At 41.6% G+C, this 18,873-nt stretch overlaps 3 long non-coding RNA genes across 10 annotated transcripts in view; 1 reads left to right on the top strand and 2 right to left on the bottom strand.

The window, feature by feature from the left end:
* LOC136792073 (uncharacterized) overlaps positions 1 to 1,845 on the bottom strand; it is a 46,276-nt gene extending 44,431 nt beyond the window's left edge. The window contains exon 1 of the long non-coding RNA XR_010835240.1: positions 1,797 to 1,845. This is a non-coding gene — a long non-coding RNA (uncharacterized lncRNA). The remainder of the gene's footprint in view (positions 1 to 1,796) is intronic.
* A 956-nt stretch (positions 1,846 to 2,801) lies between these two features.
* Positions 2,802 to 3,790, bottom strand: LOC136792072 (uncharacterized). The gene is made up of 3 exons (XR_010835239.1): positions 3,676 to 3,790; positions 3,092 to 3,424; positions 2,802 to 2,909 (listed from the first exon to the last, which is right to left on the bottom strand). It is a non-coding gene; the product is annotated as an uncharacterized lncRNA (long non-coding RNA).
* Positions 3,791 to 3,890: 100 nt separating this feature from the next.
* Positions 3,891 to 18,873, top strand: part of LOC131764948 (uncharacterized) — a 76,104-nt gene continuing 61,121 nt past the window's right edge. For 7 of the 8 annotated variants that reach the window (XR_010835475.1, XR_010835477.1, XR_010835476.1 and 4 more), the window contains exons 1-4: positions 3,891 to 4,027; positions 10,296 to 10,495; positions 14,093 to 14,284; positions 17,189 to 17,309. This is a non-coding gene — a long non-coding RNA (uncharacterized lncRNA). Of the gene's footprint in view, positions 4,338 to 10,295; positions 10,496 to 14,092; positions 14,285 to 17,188; positions 17,310 to 18,873 lie in introns of all 8 variants that reach the window. The other variant, XR_010835481.1, reaches the window with a different exon arrangement.

The following is an 18,873-nucleotide window of genomic DNA, read 5'->3' as shown; positions in this document are numbered from 1 at the left end:
CCTTTTCTTAACCCATTACTAGCTTCCCGACCCTCCAGCTCTCTCAACCCTCAGAGTCTACTTTTTCCCTGGCTCATGTTGTGCTGCCTCAACCCCCAAATCAGCTCTCTATATAGTGGGCTGGTGCCCTGTGCATAAATCTCTACCTTCTGACATAGCTAGCAAAATACCTCGAAATTAGCAGATGTTCAGTAAACATCGGACGGGCTTCCCTGGTGGCGCAGCTCTTGATAATCTGCCTGCTGATGCAGGGGCCACGGGTGCGTGAGCTGGTGTGGGAAGATCCCACATGCCGCAGAGCGGCTGGGCCCGTGAGCCGTGGCCCGTGAGCCTGTGCGTCCGGAGCCCGTGCTCCGCAACGGGAGAGGCCACAACAGTGAGCGGCCCGCGTACCACAAAAAAAAAAAAAAAGAAAAATTGACTGGAAAGTAAAGAGGTTCCCAAGCATCCCCTCCCACACACAGTTCCCCCTATTAGCTACATCTTATATTAGTGTATAGTGTGGTATATGTTACAATGTATGAACCAATATCCATACACTATTATTATTATTATTATTACTTTTTTTTTTTTGCAGCACGCGGACCTCTCACTGTTGTGGCCTCTCCCATTGCAGAGCACAGGCTCCGGACACTCAGGCTCAGCCGCCATGGCTCACGGACCCAGCCGCTCCGCGGCATGTGGAATCTTCCCGGACCGGGGTGCGAACCAGTGTCCCCTGCATCGGCAGGTGGATTCTCAACCACTGCGCCACCAAAGAAGCCCACATACACTATTATTAATTAAAGTCCATAGCTTACATTATGATTCACTCTTTAAATGTATTATGACGTGTCCACCATCACTGTATCATATTTGTTAGATGTATTAATCATTGTGAAGAACAAATTGTGGCGTCATTGATCTTTTCTACTTCATTAATTTATGGTTTATTATTTCTTTTCATCTACTCACTTTAGAGTTATTGTACTTTTTCTCAGTTGTCAACTGGGAAAAATAAAAGCACCTTATTATTTCATTCAACCCAGGTTTTTCAGCCTTCCATAGACAGTTTCTTGGGCCAGTTCCTCACCCAACGTGCCTCAAATCCCCAAGTCTTCTTTCAGTATCTTAGGTCTAACTTTTTAAATTCAGTTTTGCTTCTCTATCTCCTCTTCTCTATGTTACCAGTCACCTGATAAATCCAGATGAGTATACTGTAAATTCACTGAAGGAGGAACATCTCTACCTTTCTACTGCAAATAAATTATTCCAATTTCTTTCAGTTCACAGTTAAAAACAAAGGTCTCTATCATTTCATTTCCTAAAACATGATCTTCATCATGACCCTCAGGCTTCAGAAGCCTTCTCTGGTACTTAGGTTAGCCTTCAAGGTCTTTGTAATCTGATACATTTTTTCTACCTGCACCTTTTTCTCTCTCAGTATAGGCAAACGTTCCACTCAAATGAAGCACAATCCACAAATTAGCCTTTATGCATTTTATCCACATTATTCCCCACTGTGAAGCATCTCTTCCACCTGTGAAATTTTCCACAATCATGCCAGGTTATCAAATGATTGGTTGCAAAAACTCATTCTTGCACTTATAAAATATTAATATAAAGTAACATAAAGCAATCTAGACATAACTTTTTCTCAACAATCTATTTTATCTTGCTAAACGAACTGGCAGTTTCTTAGATGCATGAACTATACTTCATACTTTTTCGATCTTTAAGAACACAACGAAGGACTCATCACATTGTAGATTTGCTAATACTTACTGAAATGCAGGTATATATCAAATAGAACATACCTTGCCTGCCAGGCGACTGCAGATGATTCCATTGCTAGATATAAGAGAGTCTAGTATTTCCTGTTAAAGTAACAATAAAAATTTAAATCGATTTCTTTTTTTAAAGGGTATGGTGGGTAGATTGTATCAACAAACTTAACATCTAACCATAGAACTGGTTTAGTAAATATTTCCTATTTACCTATACTAAGTGAAGTGAGATACAACGGGCATGTTAATTAGAACTTTGAACAAAACATCATCTGGAAGGACACAGATTCCAGCACTCCACAGTGCTGTAATCTGTACTGCCAACCCTGCGGATCAACCTCACTTTAAAATCCGTCAAGCAACATTTTTTTTTAAGGACCGAAAAATATTTTTAATTGAGGCATAATTTACACAGAGCAAAATGCACAGTCTTAAGTGATAAGACAAACCACTGTACCAATCAAAATATAAAACATCTCACAGGGCTTCCCCTGTGGCGCAGTGGTTGAGAATTCGCCTGCAGATGCAGGGGACATGGGTTCGTGCCCCAGTCTGGGAAGATCCCACATGCCGCGGAGCGGCTGGGCCCATGAGCCATGGTCCGTGAGCTTGTGCGTCTGTGCGTCCGGAGCCTGTGCTCCGCAACGGGAGAGGCCAGAACATTGAGAGACCCCCGTACCACAAAAAAACAAAAACAAAAAACATCGCACGAGTTAAGCAGAATCATGTAACACAGGTTCTGAGGTTATTATGTCAAGGCTACAGACGTGTTATATTACAAAGCCATTTCAAAATACTTAAAAATACAAATACTTAAAAACTCAACTTTTCGTTTAAACGACAACAAAATATACTACATAGAAGAATAACAATCATTACTTAGCTGTGTTCCTCCCACAGCACACTTTTAAAGGAAATAAGACTTGCAGCTTAGCAAGCATCACTCTCATCTGCCCAGAACATCACTCCACTGACACATGCGGAGACGCAGCACTTAATTAATGAAAATAAGCCATTTGGAACAGATTCTTACCATGGTCAACATGAGCCAAAACACAGGTATTCCTGATGCTAGCCGTGTTTTTCTGGAGTGGAATCATCTTATCCAAACTATTGAGCACCACGGTCACTTATGTCCTGTGACTATTAATTAAACACGTATTACAAATGGCCGAAGATCGGGGCGTTAAAAGATCAAAGTTTCTACTGCTGGGAGCTGACAAGACTTCTCGAGTCCCTTAAAGTAAGAGCCCAACGGCTGCTTCCTGAAGGGACAGACCCACCCAGGCTCAAGTCCAATTTGAGCACTTCAACAAATACTGTACCACGACTGTACTTGCGGAGTTTACTCATCCTTCCGGATCGGCCATTTGCGATGAATCACAAAGCTCGTGGGGGTTGGGTGCACAGTGACACCTGGAACTCTGCCCCGTACTCTGTACTCGAGCATTATTTCTCCAGGTCAGCGATTACATACTGGAACGGTCTTATGCAGGAGGGAGAGAAGATGCCGACATCTCTCTCTTCCCCTGCTCGATCTTTTTCCAAGCCTCTCCTATCACTCCCACTTGCTTTCACTGGAGGTGAAACACCCAGCTTCCCGACTAAATTTTGGGGTCACGTGCAGGTGCAGTGAACATCTTCCATTCCTTTCCACACTGGGGAAACAAAGGAAAAACAAACCCTCAACTCTACATTCCCTTTATCCTCACTCCCTTTTTCTTTGAGGATCCCGGGTCCACACTGAGAAACGGCCGGCCCGGCCCGGACACTACGTTCGGACGGCAGCCGCTCCCAGCCCGGGCTCACCCCTAGCCCAGTCCCCGCCCTTCCGCCGCGGCGACCCGAGACCGCCACTGCCTGGAGTAGGCGGAAGATGACGCCCGGACGCCTGCGGACCCGCACTTACCGGCTTCCGCCGACCAGCCAGTCCCCCTTGGACCCCAGCGCCCGGCCACACCACGCACTTCGCAGGCACCCAGACCTCCGCGTCCACCAAACGCACGCGCGTCAGGTGCGGGGCTGAGGACGCACGCGCGTCAGGTGCGGGGCTGAGGACGCACGACCTTTGACCCGTCCGCGTCTCTGGCGCCGCCGGAAGTAGGCCGTGCGTCCGTTAAACCCGCCCCTCCCCGCCGACTGACGGGACTGAGGTCAGTGCGGTGGAGTTGCAGGAGCTGCGCGTGCGGAGGAGCTATGGAGCTGACCCCGGGAGCCAGGAGCATGAGGACCTGGAGTCTGTGTCAGATTTGTACCTCCGGGTAAGAAACGGCCGGTGTGGCGACCGCCGGGGCTTGGAAGCGAGCTGGGGTCTCGGGGAACGGAACCCTCAGAGTGGCCGCCCCGCCATGTTGGAGGACGCGGGGCCCAGCGACGCCTCACTTATCCCCGGGTCCGCAGATGCTCGCTGCTCACCCGCCAGCTACCTTGGGTTAAGCAGTTCTGCTTTGTCGGGTCCTATCCAGGGGCGCAAACTGAAATGCTATGGCGCCAGGCGGATAATATACACCTGTGTAGCAGCGGCTGGATGTCAGGCTGCCAAGTGTGGAGACCTGATCCGACGGGGACAGTGTATGCCCACAAAATTTCTTTTTAAATTTATTTATTTTTGTCTGTGTTGGGTTTTCGTTTCTGTGCGAGGGCTTTCTGTAGTTGCGGCAAGCGGGGGCCACTCACTATCGCGGCCTCTTTTGTTGCGGAGCATGGGCTCTAGACGCTCAGGCTCAGTAGTTGTGGCTCTCGGGCCTAGTTGCTCCGCGGCATGTGGGATATTCCGAGACCAGGGCTCGAACCCGTGTCCCTTGCATTGGCCAGCAGATTCTCAACCGCTGCGCCACTAGGGAAGCCCCTATGCCCACAAAATTTAAAAAAAATAAATAAAAGGAAACGGAAGGAGAGTAGAACGGTGTGCAAGTCTATGGGTTTTCGACCCGTGTTACACTTTCTTCTGTTCGTAGCTTTCCATCCCGGCCTGACCATATTCCCGTTCCCAGTCCCATCCAAACTGCTTTCCTTTGGGATCTGACGGACTGAAAATGTAGAAGGTAGTCTCCTGAAACCCAGAATTGGTCAGTGAGTTCTGCCTAACCTGTAAGCAGTCATCTCCTTCCTCAGCTTCCTTGCTGACCCAGAGATTAGACGACTATTTGCTAAATAACTATTATGAATATGTCAATCCTGTCGTACTGTAATCCCCTCCAAAGGAAAAACACTTCACATGGTGATGGAAAGCAGTTTCCCCATAGTTTCAAGGAAAATGTTTTAAATTACTAATTGGATGTAGATTTAAAGATAAGTCGACCTTTGAGGATTTGATTCGTATCTGAAAACCCTGATGTGCAAGAAAATTGTTTAATTTTTTTTCTAATCTTTAAATTAATTTCTATCCAACCTAAGTTCCTTTCCCATCCAGCTGTCAGGAAATTTCAGTCTTCATTATGTTGGAGGCTCCCTTTTCTCCAAGCAGTAAAATGATCCAGGGAGCAGAGGCATTGCCAATGCAAGAGGAGTCTTCTCTGGGCTTTAGACATTGGTAATGCTTCCCCCTGAAATGTCTCTTGCTGAAGTTCGCAGAATCCCTTCAAGAGTGGTGCCACTGCTGCTTTGAAGTTTACGTATGAGGTACAAGAATCTTGGCAAAGCTGGGAGCCACTGTTGTAGGCTTCCACCTAGCCAACACTTGATATCCAGCCACCTCCTGGAACACTGATAGAATGGGGCAAAGACCCCTGCTCTTCTAAGAACTCCCTACCCCTCATCTTCTACCTCCTTCCTCTCTCTGGGGAATCGTCCCCTCTTCCCTCTTTTGCAGTCCAGGACCATCTGTTTCCTCTTAGGACCTTATTTTCAGAAGGACATCTGATTTCATCTCTTCATGAATTGTTTTTTAAAAGACAGGAGAACGTGTTGACTTCAGGCAGCTTATATCCTCGGCCCTTCCAAAAGTCCTGCAAGAAGGAAATATCAGGGTCCTGACTACCTGCTTGAAATAAAGGAGGGGAAAAAAACTGGGAGAACAAACTCATTAATATTTCAATACATTGCCTCTCTTTAGGAGGATCAAGATTGTCAAGAGACCCCTTCAGGGAAATTTTGACCTGCATCTGCTACTTTTTCATCTTGCTGTTTGAATCTTTTTTTTTCATACTATGTAACTAAATCTTTTCAAATGTCTATTTCTTTCACTGTGTCAGTCAAAACAGCCATCTATCTCAGAACATCGTTTTTCTCTGCAATGTGTATATACAATTGCTCATGTGAGTTAAACTATGATAAGTTATTTATGTTTGCATAGGCGACATCATTGCCCACATGGAATGGGCATCATTGCCCACAGTAGGCACTCACTATTCAGTGTGTGAAAGACAAAAAAGTCCTTTTAAGCCTAAACTTTTCGTTTGGACTCAGCTCTTTTGATCTTTGTCCGTTCAGTTCTTTTCTCTATTTTCTTAATGTGTACACTATATTCAAGATGCAGTCTTAGGCAGTAAGTATAAAAATATCAATAAAGAGAGGTTCTTGCTTTCCAGGAACTCATACATCAGCTTTCTATAATTTAGGGTTTTTGAAATGCTCTGTAGCAACTTTAATTTTTAGTGCTATCTATTTTCTTTTCATTTCAGATAGAGTTTATTTTACTTACCTAGCAAAAGTGGAGACCTTCAAACCTTTACTCCAGTACTTATACCTTTAACATTTCAGGCAACTCTTGCAGTGCTTTGGTGATTCCAGTTACTTTTGTAGGTTTGCGGCTCTTCCAGAGATGTGAAGATTTTCCATAGTCCTCATACTTTGGTGTGATTTGGAATCATCTAGAAAGGTTAAAATTGCAGATTCCACAGCTCCACCTAAAATAGTCAGTAGATAATGAAGTGGATCCCAGGAATATGCATTTTTAACCAGCACTGCTGGTGATTCTGTTGCTACAGACACAATGCAATGGGCAGGTATTGGACTGTTCACTGGGTATGACAGGGAACAGAAAGAAGGGCTTTCCCACTATGTTTATAGTCTTGTGGGAATGATAGTCCCACAACAAAAATCAGGTAAACAAGATAACGACACATTATAGTAAATGAGATGAAGGAATTGAGCAGTTGGTTGAGATAGAGCAAATGGGAATGGTTGCTCTTTTCTCTTCACCTTTATTCCTTTCTTTCTTGATGCCTTAATGATTCATAATGGAAATTTGAAATAAATTTCACACTGTTCATATTTATTGAATAAAGATTTTGCATTTAACCAGCTCGGAGTGTTAAAATCAAGAAAGTTTAACCTGCCACATCTTTCTGTCAAAGGCAGTTGCTTTTCCATTCTGTGCTTTCTCAGTTGCCTTGTTCAAGTAGCCTGTAATAATAAAAAAAAATAAAATAAAAAAAGAAATGTCCCAACTCCCAAAAGGTTCAAATATGCCAACAAAAGTAAAACTTCCATTTCTTAAATCATCATCTTTCCACTTACTAAAACATTAGATCTTTTCTTCGTAGTTTGACTAGGGAACTAGCAGTATTTGCAAGAGCCATATTCAAGGGGTTTGGAAGTCTTGCTTGACTCCCTCATGGTGACCACGTTGACTAGGCAGCAGAAAGCATCTGATTCATCTGTACCAACAAAGAATCGTGTGTCATTCTGTTCTATACTTTTCTATAATATAGGAAGAGACTGTGTAAAGAGCAGATGTCTGGACTTGTACAGGACTTTTGATCCTTTATAGCATTACAGCTGTCGCACAGTAGAACATCGCCAGAGTTGGCCGGAAGTCTGCCCTGAAAGTATGATTCCAGACATGTCAAGTGTTTTAGGATATATCAGATGACTGAGAGTGCATTTACCCTTTACTACTTCTCCATAGAAAGTAGCTTTGGGTTTGGAGGTAAACTTTCTAACTCCTAACTAATCTTACTAGAGAAAGTAAGACTTCTAAGCTTTCTCTGTCCTCTCCACTTCCTGATTGCATTTTAGCCTATTCCTCTCTAGCTGGTATTTGGGAAGAGCAAAGAACAACTCAGATGTCTTGAGAAGCAGAGATATGGGATTTATCCACTAAATAATATTTCATAAGCATTCGTTAACTGTCAGGTGCTATGCTAGGCACCTGGAATACAGTGGTGAGCAAAACAGTCATGATGTCTGTGCTCACAGACGTTGCAGTCTCGTGAAGGTGTCAGTCAAAAACACTCAAAATAAGTATGAAATTGCAACAGTGATCAAATCTGTGAAGGATAGGCGCAAGGTAACTTCGGATCCAGAATAAAGAGGCTTGACTTTATCAGGGAAATGAGAAAAATGAGCTAAAATCTGAAGGCTGTAAAGCAATTAACTGGATTAAGACTGTAAGAAAGTGCCTTCCAAGGAGAGAGCAGCATGTAGCAGGAAGGAGCATGGAAAGAAGGAAATTGTCAGAGAAGGCCAGCAGGAGCAGAGAAAGGAAGAGGAAGCACGGTGTGATTTGAAGCTAGTGAAAGAGGCCGTGTTCAGTTTTTTCTATATCCTTAGAGCAATAAGAAGCCACTGAAGCTTTCTTTTCTTTCTTGTTTTTTGTTTGTGTGTTTGTTTGTTGAGGGGGGTACGAAAGAGAGGTGAGGAAGAGGCTAGGGAGATGAGGGCAAGAATGACCTGATCAAATTTATGTGTGAAAGGATGATTTTGGGTGCAATGTAAGAAAAGATTGGAGAGAGAACTAGTAAATGAGTTTAGGAAGGTATTGAATTGATTTGAATGAGCTATTATGAAAGCTTGGAATGGTGATGAGAGAGAGAAAAGCGGATTTAAGAGATATTTAAGAGGCAGAATTGACAGGAGCTGATGATGAACGAAATATAGGAGGGAGGTGAGGCGTGAAGGGTTAGTCCTAGGTTTCTGAGTGCAACTGAAGAGACGGTGATGCCAGTCACTAAAATAGGGAACAGGCCAATAGGCCCAAATTTGTTGGGGGAAAATAGTTTGATTAGGGGTATACTAAGTTTTGAGGTGCCACTGAATATCCAACAGGCCACTGTAAAGACTGGTACGGAGCTAAGAGAGGAGGTCTGAGTGGAGACGTACGAGTGAGAGGTGTTTCCACATAGTTAGTAATTACAGCTGTGGGAGTAGGGGCGTTGTCCTCACGAGGGAACATTGGGTGAGAAGGGGAGAGTGGGTAGCCCCAGTGTCGAGGAACTGCCCAACTTTCTGACTGACTATAGGAGGGCGAAGCTGCATAGGAGACCAAGAAGAAATAGTGAGGAAGGCAGGGAGAGAGAACTTCTCAGAAATAGAGGGAGTGGGCAATAACGTCAGTTACAACTTGAGAGGTTAAGTAAGATGAGGACTAAAAACGCCTGATGATTTAATCACATAGAAGTCACGGTGCACCTTCAAGCTGTGTTAGAGAAGTGACAGTGCTGGCAACCAGGTTGAAGTGGGTTGATAGGGGTGAGGAAACGGAGTTAACAAGTCTGAGAGGTTATATCGTGACTAGAGAAGGGATTCAGTGAGTTTTGGTTTTTGGAGCTTATGGACATAAACAGAAAATATTGATTAATACAAGATGGTTTAAATGAATGATGCAATGAGTGAAACAATCCATAGTGTCCCAAAGAAAAAAAGCAATTTTGAAGACTTGTAGTCATTTGTAGAGCTAACATATCATCCTTACTGTGTACTAAACACTCATGCGTATGCTGTACATGTGTGCATGTGTCAGTCCTTCCAACAACCTGATGAGGTAGATGGTATTATTGTCCTATTTGATATCTAAGGAAACTGGAGCATGGAGCATAGACAGGGTAAGTTATCCCACATCATAAATCTGGTGAATGACAGAGCCAGGATTTGGACCCAGGTAGTCTGATCAGTCTGAGTCTGTGGTCTCACCACCCCACCAGACAACCTCAGTGTCTGCAGTACTACCTCTGCCACATAATGTTATATAATGTCCAGGGTGGCTAGGGTACCATATGACTCCTATCCCTGGCAAGGGCTTCTGGGGATCTGAAGGTGGATAAGACCTCAATACTATGAATATGATTTATGTCTAAAGGCCAGAGTTTAGACGTAAATTGTTTCTTCAATTGATTACTTAATGGTGAGCAGAAAGACAGCATGACTTCAACAAGAAGAGAGCATGCCCAAATCGTTTATTATAGTCCTTAATAGGATGAATAAGGATTTTGACAAAGTGGACCCAGGCGATAGAGTTAAAATTTTTTTCAGATTCATTAAATCTTTAACCTGAGATTTCCTTCCGGGTTAGGAAAAAATTCAATGATTTGAAGATTGTATTTATGTAAGATCCAGTTAACTGAGGATCCACTGTAAAGATGTTTCGAAAACTAGGATTTTTGACATTTATTTTTCTTATATTTAGTCACTGGATAGGACATAAAGGAATTCAATAATCTCTTTCAAGTAGCTTATCGACCATCACCATTTTAATAACTTCTTAGACTTTTCAAGTAAAAAAAAAAGTCTGGAAAATTTTAATACTGCATTGAAATACTTAGAAATAAAAGAACCTGTGAAGCTATGTTTCAAATTTATATGTTTCAGGTCGGATTCTCGTCCTTATGAAATAGTCAAACAGCCTCGCCATGCACCAGAAGAATATAAACCAAAGCAGGGGGAGATTGATCTTGGTACTACCTACAAATGGCATCTTAATTCTTGTAAAGTGCAGCGTGTGGCAATAGCTCGGCCTTTGGAGAGACAAGTTAAAAAAGGGAAGTTGGATACTGTCCCGACCTATAAAGGTAACTTGCCATTTCAAAAACTAAAGAGCCAAAAACCAAAAACTTTACTTCCAGCTTTGAGATCTAACATCAGATCATGATTTTGGTGTATTGCCAAACTTAAGTCTCTGTGGCTTAGGAAAAAACTTTTTTCTCTGTTGTCTAAATAGTATTGTATATGAGAAAAAAGCAGACTATTTGCTTGATGGAGAGTTAAGAGACCTGGATTCCTGTCCAAATTCAGCCACTTAATTAGTTTTCTCTATCTCAAACCATGAAAACAAAGGATACCACTGAACAAGCATTATGTCATATTTGTCACATTATGCCACATTTAGTCGGCACTGTTCCTTTCCTTCCATCCCAGCATGAGTTGAAACTTTACTGAGCATACTGGAGCCTTTGAGAAAGTCAAATAAAGAGCAACCCTCTTCTCCATTGAAGTTCTGAACCAAACGATAAAGCAAAAGAGTTAGCAGGTAGAGAACCAAAATACTCCCTTTATACTGACAAAGGCTGGAGTAGAGGGTGAAGCTTGCATCTGTTAGCAGATGGTCCCTGATACTGAACCTCAGAATACAATAGGTTTGTCCACCCAGTGAGACAGTGTTGGAGCACCACCTAGGCAACCTGCTCCTCCAAGACTTCCAGCATGGAATACCTTCTGCCTCCTGGCAACTGACTTGGAAGAGTAAGGACTGTACAACGTATGACCAGTTTCTTCCCAAAAATCAATCTGATTATATAATAGTCTGTTGCTTTTTGGCAGGGGGTGGGGTCCTTTAGTTTTAAACAATAGGCTCTCTTGTTAGTTCATATTTTTTCTGTATTTTTTTTGTTGTTAATAATGTAATTGCATATTTAGGCTTAAAGCCTTTTCACTAGTTATGTGATATAACTGAATGGGTATGTCCTAATATAAAACCCTTTTGTACGAGTGATGCCATCCACGATAAAAGTCATGATTTATACGTTAAACCGGTAATAACAGAATACATACTTTTTCTTTAAATGTCACTCTTACCAGTTTAATGGGTCACTAAAGTATATGGTATCAGTATGCTGTGATCTATATGTCAGCCCAGGAAGGAGATCCGTACAAAGAACACATTTTTAAGACAATGCACATGGTGAACAAATATATTGTTATAATCTAATATAGCATATAGTAATTGCTAAGATATGTATTTATTGGTATGCAGAGGAGATAGTGTATTGTGTAATAATTTGACATAAAAGATAATTGGTGAACCATCTGTACTAGGTCTTTTAAACAACCATAGTAAGATTTTCTTTTCTTTTTTTTTCCCCACAAAGTCTTTTTAAAAATACAATAGTGATATTCCTTGATGCTGTGACTATTTACATATGAGACACACACATACACAGTAACACTAGTTCTGGCTTCTCATTACCTGGGTTTCCTATAGATTCCTGTACGTCCACTCCCGTAATACAGTGTTGAGGATTCCTGGGTTCCTTCTAGCCTTCTCTCTCCTCATCTTCCCTAGTGAGGAAAAGTGATTCTTGTATTTCCAGGTTTTCAGGCATGAGACAACAAATACTAAGGGCTGAGGGAATAATTCGTCATTCTGCGTGATGATTGTACTGCAGGCTTTGTACATACCTACTGCAGGACAGGTCCATAGCTGAAGAGAAATCACAATGGGAAGAGACTCTCTCTCACTGTCACCTAAGAATTAGAGAACAGAGCAAAGGCAGAAATGGGGTATGATTAAAAACAAGAACGAAAAACTCTATAAGATGGTGAGAAGGGTGACATCTAGATTCTGGAGATGTGGTTCTGTGAAACTGGTGGCTCTTAGACAAACATACCTGCCCCTAGCAGCCTTGCTTTAGAAAGTCATTCAGATTAAAATGTAGATAATGAAAATAGGTCAGTATTTGATTTGATACTTTTTAGGGATGACTCTTCTGTGTGCTGGGCACTATAAGGAATAGAGATCTGAATTGAGCATCGTTGTTGACATTTAGAAACTTTATAGTTGAGTTGAGAAAAAAAGAGCAGTAATAGCCTGAAGAATTAAATAGTCAAAGAGAAATCAAAATATGAGGTATCACAAGAAGAGGCAAATAATTCACTAGAAAATTAACGGAACAATTAGGACTTCAAACAGACTAAGCAAGATATCACTCCAGGCTAGTCTGGGAATGCGTCACAGACTAGTAAGTATTGATATATAGAAAGAGGAGGGATATCCAAAAAGCTAGGATGAGGTGAGCAAAAAAATCATAAAGCCAGAAAGATAAGAGGGTTGTTCAGTGAACATGGTGGGAACCAGAGAATTTCAGGATCTGAGAGATTGGTGTATAGTTCCAAAAATGTAGGTTGAGATCAGATTGTGAAGTCTTGGTTGTCAGACTGAGGCGCTTAACGTTTTTCTAGTAGCCAGTAAAAATTTTTCAGTTCTGCTACCAGATAGGACATAGCAGATGGCAGAAAGCCATTACTTCCACTGAAACAGCTTAAAAACATACATAAATTTTTAAAAATCTCTTTTTAATGGAAGCAAAGAACTAAAATTACAGAGACAGGGGAGCCCTTCCTAGATGAGCTGAGATGGCCAACTGTGTACTTCTCTGGGAGCATTTGTCAGGTCTAGGCCAAGGCTGAAGATTAGGGTAGCATCAGCAGTGGGACTCTCGTAGGGGAAGGGAAACCAGCGGAGCACCTGACATGTAGGCCAGTGTGACCAACCGGAATCTGTAAATACCCCTGATGTGTGGCTGGTTTTCCTTGCGGGATGTCTGCTGAGTCATTAGGGGGCATGGTAGGCTAGAGGACTGAACCTTCTAATCATCAAATCATGTTTAAAAGGAAGCTAACTAACAGAACATTGGTTTCCCAAGGGCAAAACCAATTTTCTATGGTAGAAAAAAATGTTTATGAGAGCTGAAAAAAAAATCATGTTTTAAATTTTTAAACGAGATTTAGAAAATTTGTTACAGGAAATCAGGATTTTTGTTTTTAAATTTTATTTATTTATTTATGGCCGCACTGGGTCTTCTTTTCTGTGCGCGGGCTTCCTCTAGTTGCGGCGAGCGGGGGCCACTCTTCATCGCGGTGCGTGGGCCTCTCACTGTCGCGGCCTATGTTGTTGAGAAGCACAGGCTCCAGACGTGCAGGCTCAGTAGTTGTGGCTCATGGGCCCAGCTGCTCCGCGGCATGTGGGATCTTCCCAGACCAGGGCTCGAACCCTTGTCCCCTGCATTGGCAGACAGACTGTCAGCCACTGCACGACCAGGGAAGCCCCAGGAAATCAGGATTTTAAAACCCATTTTGTATTAATATTTTAACCAAGATTGTCCTTTAATATGCATTCTGAGAGTTGCATAATGTACATTCCCATCCGAACTCTTTTAATCCAAACATACTTTCTGGTAGCTTGTTGCCTCAATCTACTATCATTTGTACATGTGTTTATAATTATGGCAATTATAGGGTTATTCATATATGAGTTATTTATAAGTGCTTTAGGACTAATAGAACACCATTGAAAATGATACATGCATGATACATGCATGATACATGCATTCTTTTCATTGAAAATGATACATGGATTCTTTTTTCAAGAAAACAGTATTTTTTTTCCTTAGATTTCAAGGCATCTGCATAGTGTACCCTGAGTCAAGTTTTGGTTGGCAGTGTCAAGATGGCTGCACTGCTCCTCGCTGTGTTCAAGTTAGAAAGAGGCATTGTGGTGTGACAAGTAAAGGCTCTGTGGCTTGGGAATCAAAGCACCTGTGTTCAAGTTTCAATGACACCAGTTTCTACTTGTGCCATCCTAGGTAAGTGACTCTTGTCTTTGAGGCTCAGTGTCTTCATTTGTAAAAGAATTACGTGCTCTGCCTACCTCTCAGAAGTTTTGCTCTGAGCATCAGGTCATGTGATACAACATAATGCGTAAACTAAAAGTGCTAACCAAATGTCAGAGATTATTAATAAGTCACTCAGTCTCTTTCCGTACCTGTTTCTCTGTTTTCAAATTAGGAGAATTACCTACTCAATACTCACTTTCTGTCCTGTAGCAAGGACTGTAAAATAACCTAATCTGCTTCGAGCTTCCGAGTAGTATGATTTCTGAGACGAGACTTGCCCTCTAAAGCTTCACAAGCACCCTAGAAGTTGTTACAGAGAATGGAGAGCTTGGATGGGGGGGAATAATGTGTTTCGAATGACAGTACTTCCAAAAAGGGAAAAGCACTTGCGAGAGTAGTTTAAGGAATGACTGACAGCTCTGAAGAAAATTTTCACGGTTACCGCAGGTAATTATGCACCTAATTGCTGCTCCCAGAATCACGATGCAGAAGAAGAATCAGGCTTGGTATGGGCACAATTATGTCCTCCTCCTCCTCCAGTGTGAAGAGAAATGCCAAGAAGGGAAGGAGGGAAGGAATGGTGCCATTAAGTGAAGTAGAAAGAACAGACTGCAATTATAAATGCTGAGACTTTCCTAATGAATTAAACTCTTAGTGGGTGTTTTTTCTTTGATCAATGATGCATTATGGGATAATATGATTTATTTTATCTTTTTAGTCTTTAGTAGCTTTAGAACTGTTTCAAAATATATACTTAACTGAGAACAAGTCCATCAACATTTGGTTAAAATATTTTTCATTATGTGGAAGTAGTTTGTTTTTATTTACTTTCGTACTAATTAGGGAAAATTATGTTGACTTGATATATTAGTCATATTAATAGAGCATCATTAAATGAATTTTCATGAAATCATTTCTGCAACAGATCTTCTCTGGAAAAGATTAAAGAATAAAGTATTTTCCAGGTTAAGCTCTACATAATACACACACACACAAACACACACACAGAGTCACACAACATTTTAACAGCACTGGAAACTAGTAATATTATTATTTAACCATCTGCCAGATTTAGAATGAATTTCCACTAAGCCAAACTTGGATAAATCGGATGAAGGAAGGAGGGCATTTGGAGACAAAATTTCCACCCCCACCCCATCCCATCTCCATCCTGTCTCCCTGCATGTCCTTGTTGTGGAGAATGAGAGCACAGAATGAGACAGAAAGGCTTTGTAGTTTATAAACCCTGCAGGGACAACAACGCTAAGAGTGCACCCTGATGTAAACCGCGGACTTTGGGTGAATGATTATGCTGTGTTAATGTCAAGTCACCCATTGTGACACATGTACCCTCTGGTGCAGGCTATTAATAGTGGCAGGCTGTGCATCTGTGGGGGCAGGAGGTACAGGGTTACTCTCTGTACTCTCCACTCAATTTTGTTCTGAACCTAAAACTGCTCTAAAAAACAAAGAATATTAAAAAAACAAAGACTGCATGGCAGGAAGAAAGGAGGGGAGTGTTCACCAGTCAGAGGTTGGGAAGCCCGTACCCCAGCCCCTGAATACATCAGATTTAGACTTCCTTTCATACAAAACTATCTAAGGCCCTGTCTGAGAATCGCTGTGTGAGAGGAGTCTGGTAATATGAAGCGAAGAGGAGACCTCAGAACATTAATCAGAGAAGGGGAAGGTGAACCTTGTCATCATAAGTTAGCAAACTTCAAAAAGGCTGTTTAAAAAGAGTGCTGATAATGTACCTTTCAAAGGGTCACAGTGTCCAATAAAACATGAAGAAACGTCCATTTTGTTAAGGCTTTAGCTTTTCTTCTCTCTCCACTCATTGGTGTTTTACATGGATGGGTAGAGTTTCACCCCATGTCACAGACCTAGGACTTTCACCAATGTCGCCCCTCCCCATCCTCCCCTTCAACAGGGCACACAGTTTGATAGCTGCCAGGGCTATCTCTCCATCACCTCCAATGTCCCCATCAGTTCTTCTTTATTTGTAGCCATTATGGAACTATAATGACCAATGACACAGATTTGGAGCAACTGGAACACTCGTATGTCGTTAGTGGGAACAGCCACTTTGGAAAACAGTTTGCTAGTTTCTTATAAACATGCACATACCATGTAAGCCAGCAAATCCACTCCTTGGTATTTATCAAAGAAGAATGAAAACTTAGTTTTACATAAAAGCCTGTATGTGAATGTTTATAGAATTTTATTCATAATCACCCCACGCTGGAAACAACCCCTAGGTCTTTTAACTGGAAAAATGATACACCTCTATAGTATACCCATACCAAGCCAATTCAAGGAACAAACTATTGATTCACCCAATATCATGCATGAATCTTAAATGTCTTTTGGTCAGTGAAAGAAGCCTCAAAGGCCACATAATGTATGATCCCACTCGCATGAAACTCTGGAAAAGGTAAAATTATATGGACAGAAAATAAATAAATGCCAGGGGGTGGGGGGTGGAGAAATTATTGACCACCAAGAATCAAGATAAGGGAATCTGCGAGGTGATGGAACCGTTATGTAAGAAACTGTGCTGGTCGACAAACAACTCTGAATTTGTCAAAACTCTTAGAACTGTAAACCACAGAGGCAATTTGACTGCATGTAAAATTATAAAAACCATCACCAGGAGGTGGGGAGACTGCAAGGAGGAATGCAGACTGTGATAAATGAGGATGACTGTACTGCGAATGAATCACATAACCAAACTGCAGGGGGTGGGAAGGAATGGGATGACCTAAGTCACTCTGGAAGTGGGTTCTCACTGGACACCATAAGGCAGTAGACAAAAAGAATACTATACAAATACTGTACTCTAGTTGGTAATTTCTTGTTTTGCTTTCACAGGGGTATGTGTTAGCAGCTCTGAAACTACATGTATAATAAGGTCAAACCAAGAAAATATATTGCAGATAATGAAAGCCAGGCTTCTCCCTGTCAGAGAAAGAAGTTGACAAACAAGAAAAAGGTATGGACTATAATAATGACCCTATGTGCTGGAATGGCATTCAAGGTTTCAGTATGAATGCATAGATACAGGAAAAAAAAATTGTGTGTGTGCGTGCACATGCACGCGTATTCAAGGATTAGTGTATACGCAGTCAACCTTTTAACCCTCCCAATGGCCAAAGCTAGACTGCTTTGAGCAACAAAATAATGATAGTGTTGGATTTCAACCCCTAAATATATATCTAGATACAGATATCTAGATATAGATATCTATAGATATCTATAACTATATCTAGATATATAGATATATATGCATCCCCTGGAGTCTATATGGATATACATAAAGTGCATAAATGGGGAAGAAGGGACAACTCTTCCCTTCCAAAGGATTCCAATTAGCAGAAGTAGAAGGAACGAAGAAAATAGAAGGTCACGATTAGAACAACTTCGTAATAATTGTTGTAGGCACAATCCACGGTGGATGCTAACATTAAGGGATAGTATTTTAAGAAGAAGCAGAATATTTGTACAGTGTCAAAGTATTGTCTCTAAAATAAGTATTTATTTATTACAAAGAGAAAAATAGTAACTTAATAGACAGGAAACTTGGCAGAAACTACCTGAACCAAGGATCAAGTCACTAGTAATAGGACTTATTGACATATTGTTCCCCCTGTTAGTATGTATTAAGAAGGGCAATAATGCATAACCTCACTCTAATCTTGAGAAAACACTAGATAACCCCAGATTGAGGGACATTCTACAAAACCTGTAGCCAGTGTCATGGTCAAAAGCGTCAAGATCATGAAAGACAAGAAGAAATTGAGGAAGCATCACAGATTGGAGGAGGCTAGAGAGGCAAGGCAACAAAACACAATGTGGGATCCTGGATTAGACCTTGGGCAGAATAAAGGACAATAGTGGAAAAATGGTAAAATCCCAAAATGTTGATATGTAAAAGCCAGAATATTTGGGATTTCATCACACTGTACATGAGAGAGGACCCAAGCCTTACATTAGTGTTTAGATTGTAAAATGTGGACTTTTTTCGGTGTCCTTGCGGAGTTACTAAAGATTACAAAGTATTTCAAACTGCCAAGAAAATAGAGGGGATTTCCTAGAAAAATTTATCTGAGTTGGAAATAAAGTTGTAACTTTTCCACTGTCCCGATAATGCTGTCCACTGCTTGTAACCTATGTAGGCTTTAGAGAAGGAAGGAAGGGAGGGAGGGAGGGAAGGAAGGGGAAAGAGGGAAAGAGTCAAGGAGAAAAGGAGGAAAGGACAGAAGGAAGGAAAGAAAGAAAAGGAAAGAAGGAAGTAGTACACTGTTGAGATCTCTGAGGTGTCCCATTACTTATCTTCTGTGTGGCTCAGCCTCATTAGGCTAACACAGTCTTACAAGTTACTGTAAAATGGTTGATTTTTGTCTTCATCAAGTGACCTTGGAAACTCCAAGGCCTGTAGCAAATGAAGGGGAATTTCAATTCCAGCACCATGAATGTTTTCTAGAAAGACTCACTGCTCATCTTGAAGCACTATACACTTGACCCTTGCACAATGTGGGAGTTGGGGCGCCACCCTT

This window comes from Kogia breviceps, chromosome 11 (assembly GCF_026419965.1).
Source record: "Kogia breviceps isolate mKogBre1 chromosome 11, mKogBre1 haplotype 1, whole genome shotgun sequence".
Taxonomy (NCBI): domain Eukaryota; kingdom Metazoa; phylum Chordata; class Mammalia; order Artiodactyla; family Physeteridae; genus Kogia; species Kogia breviceps.
This window is presented reverse-complemented; position numbering and strand designations above follow the sequence as displayed.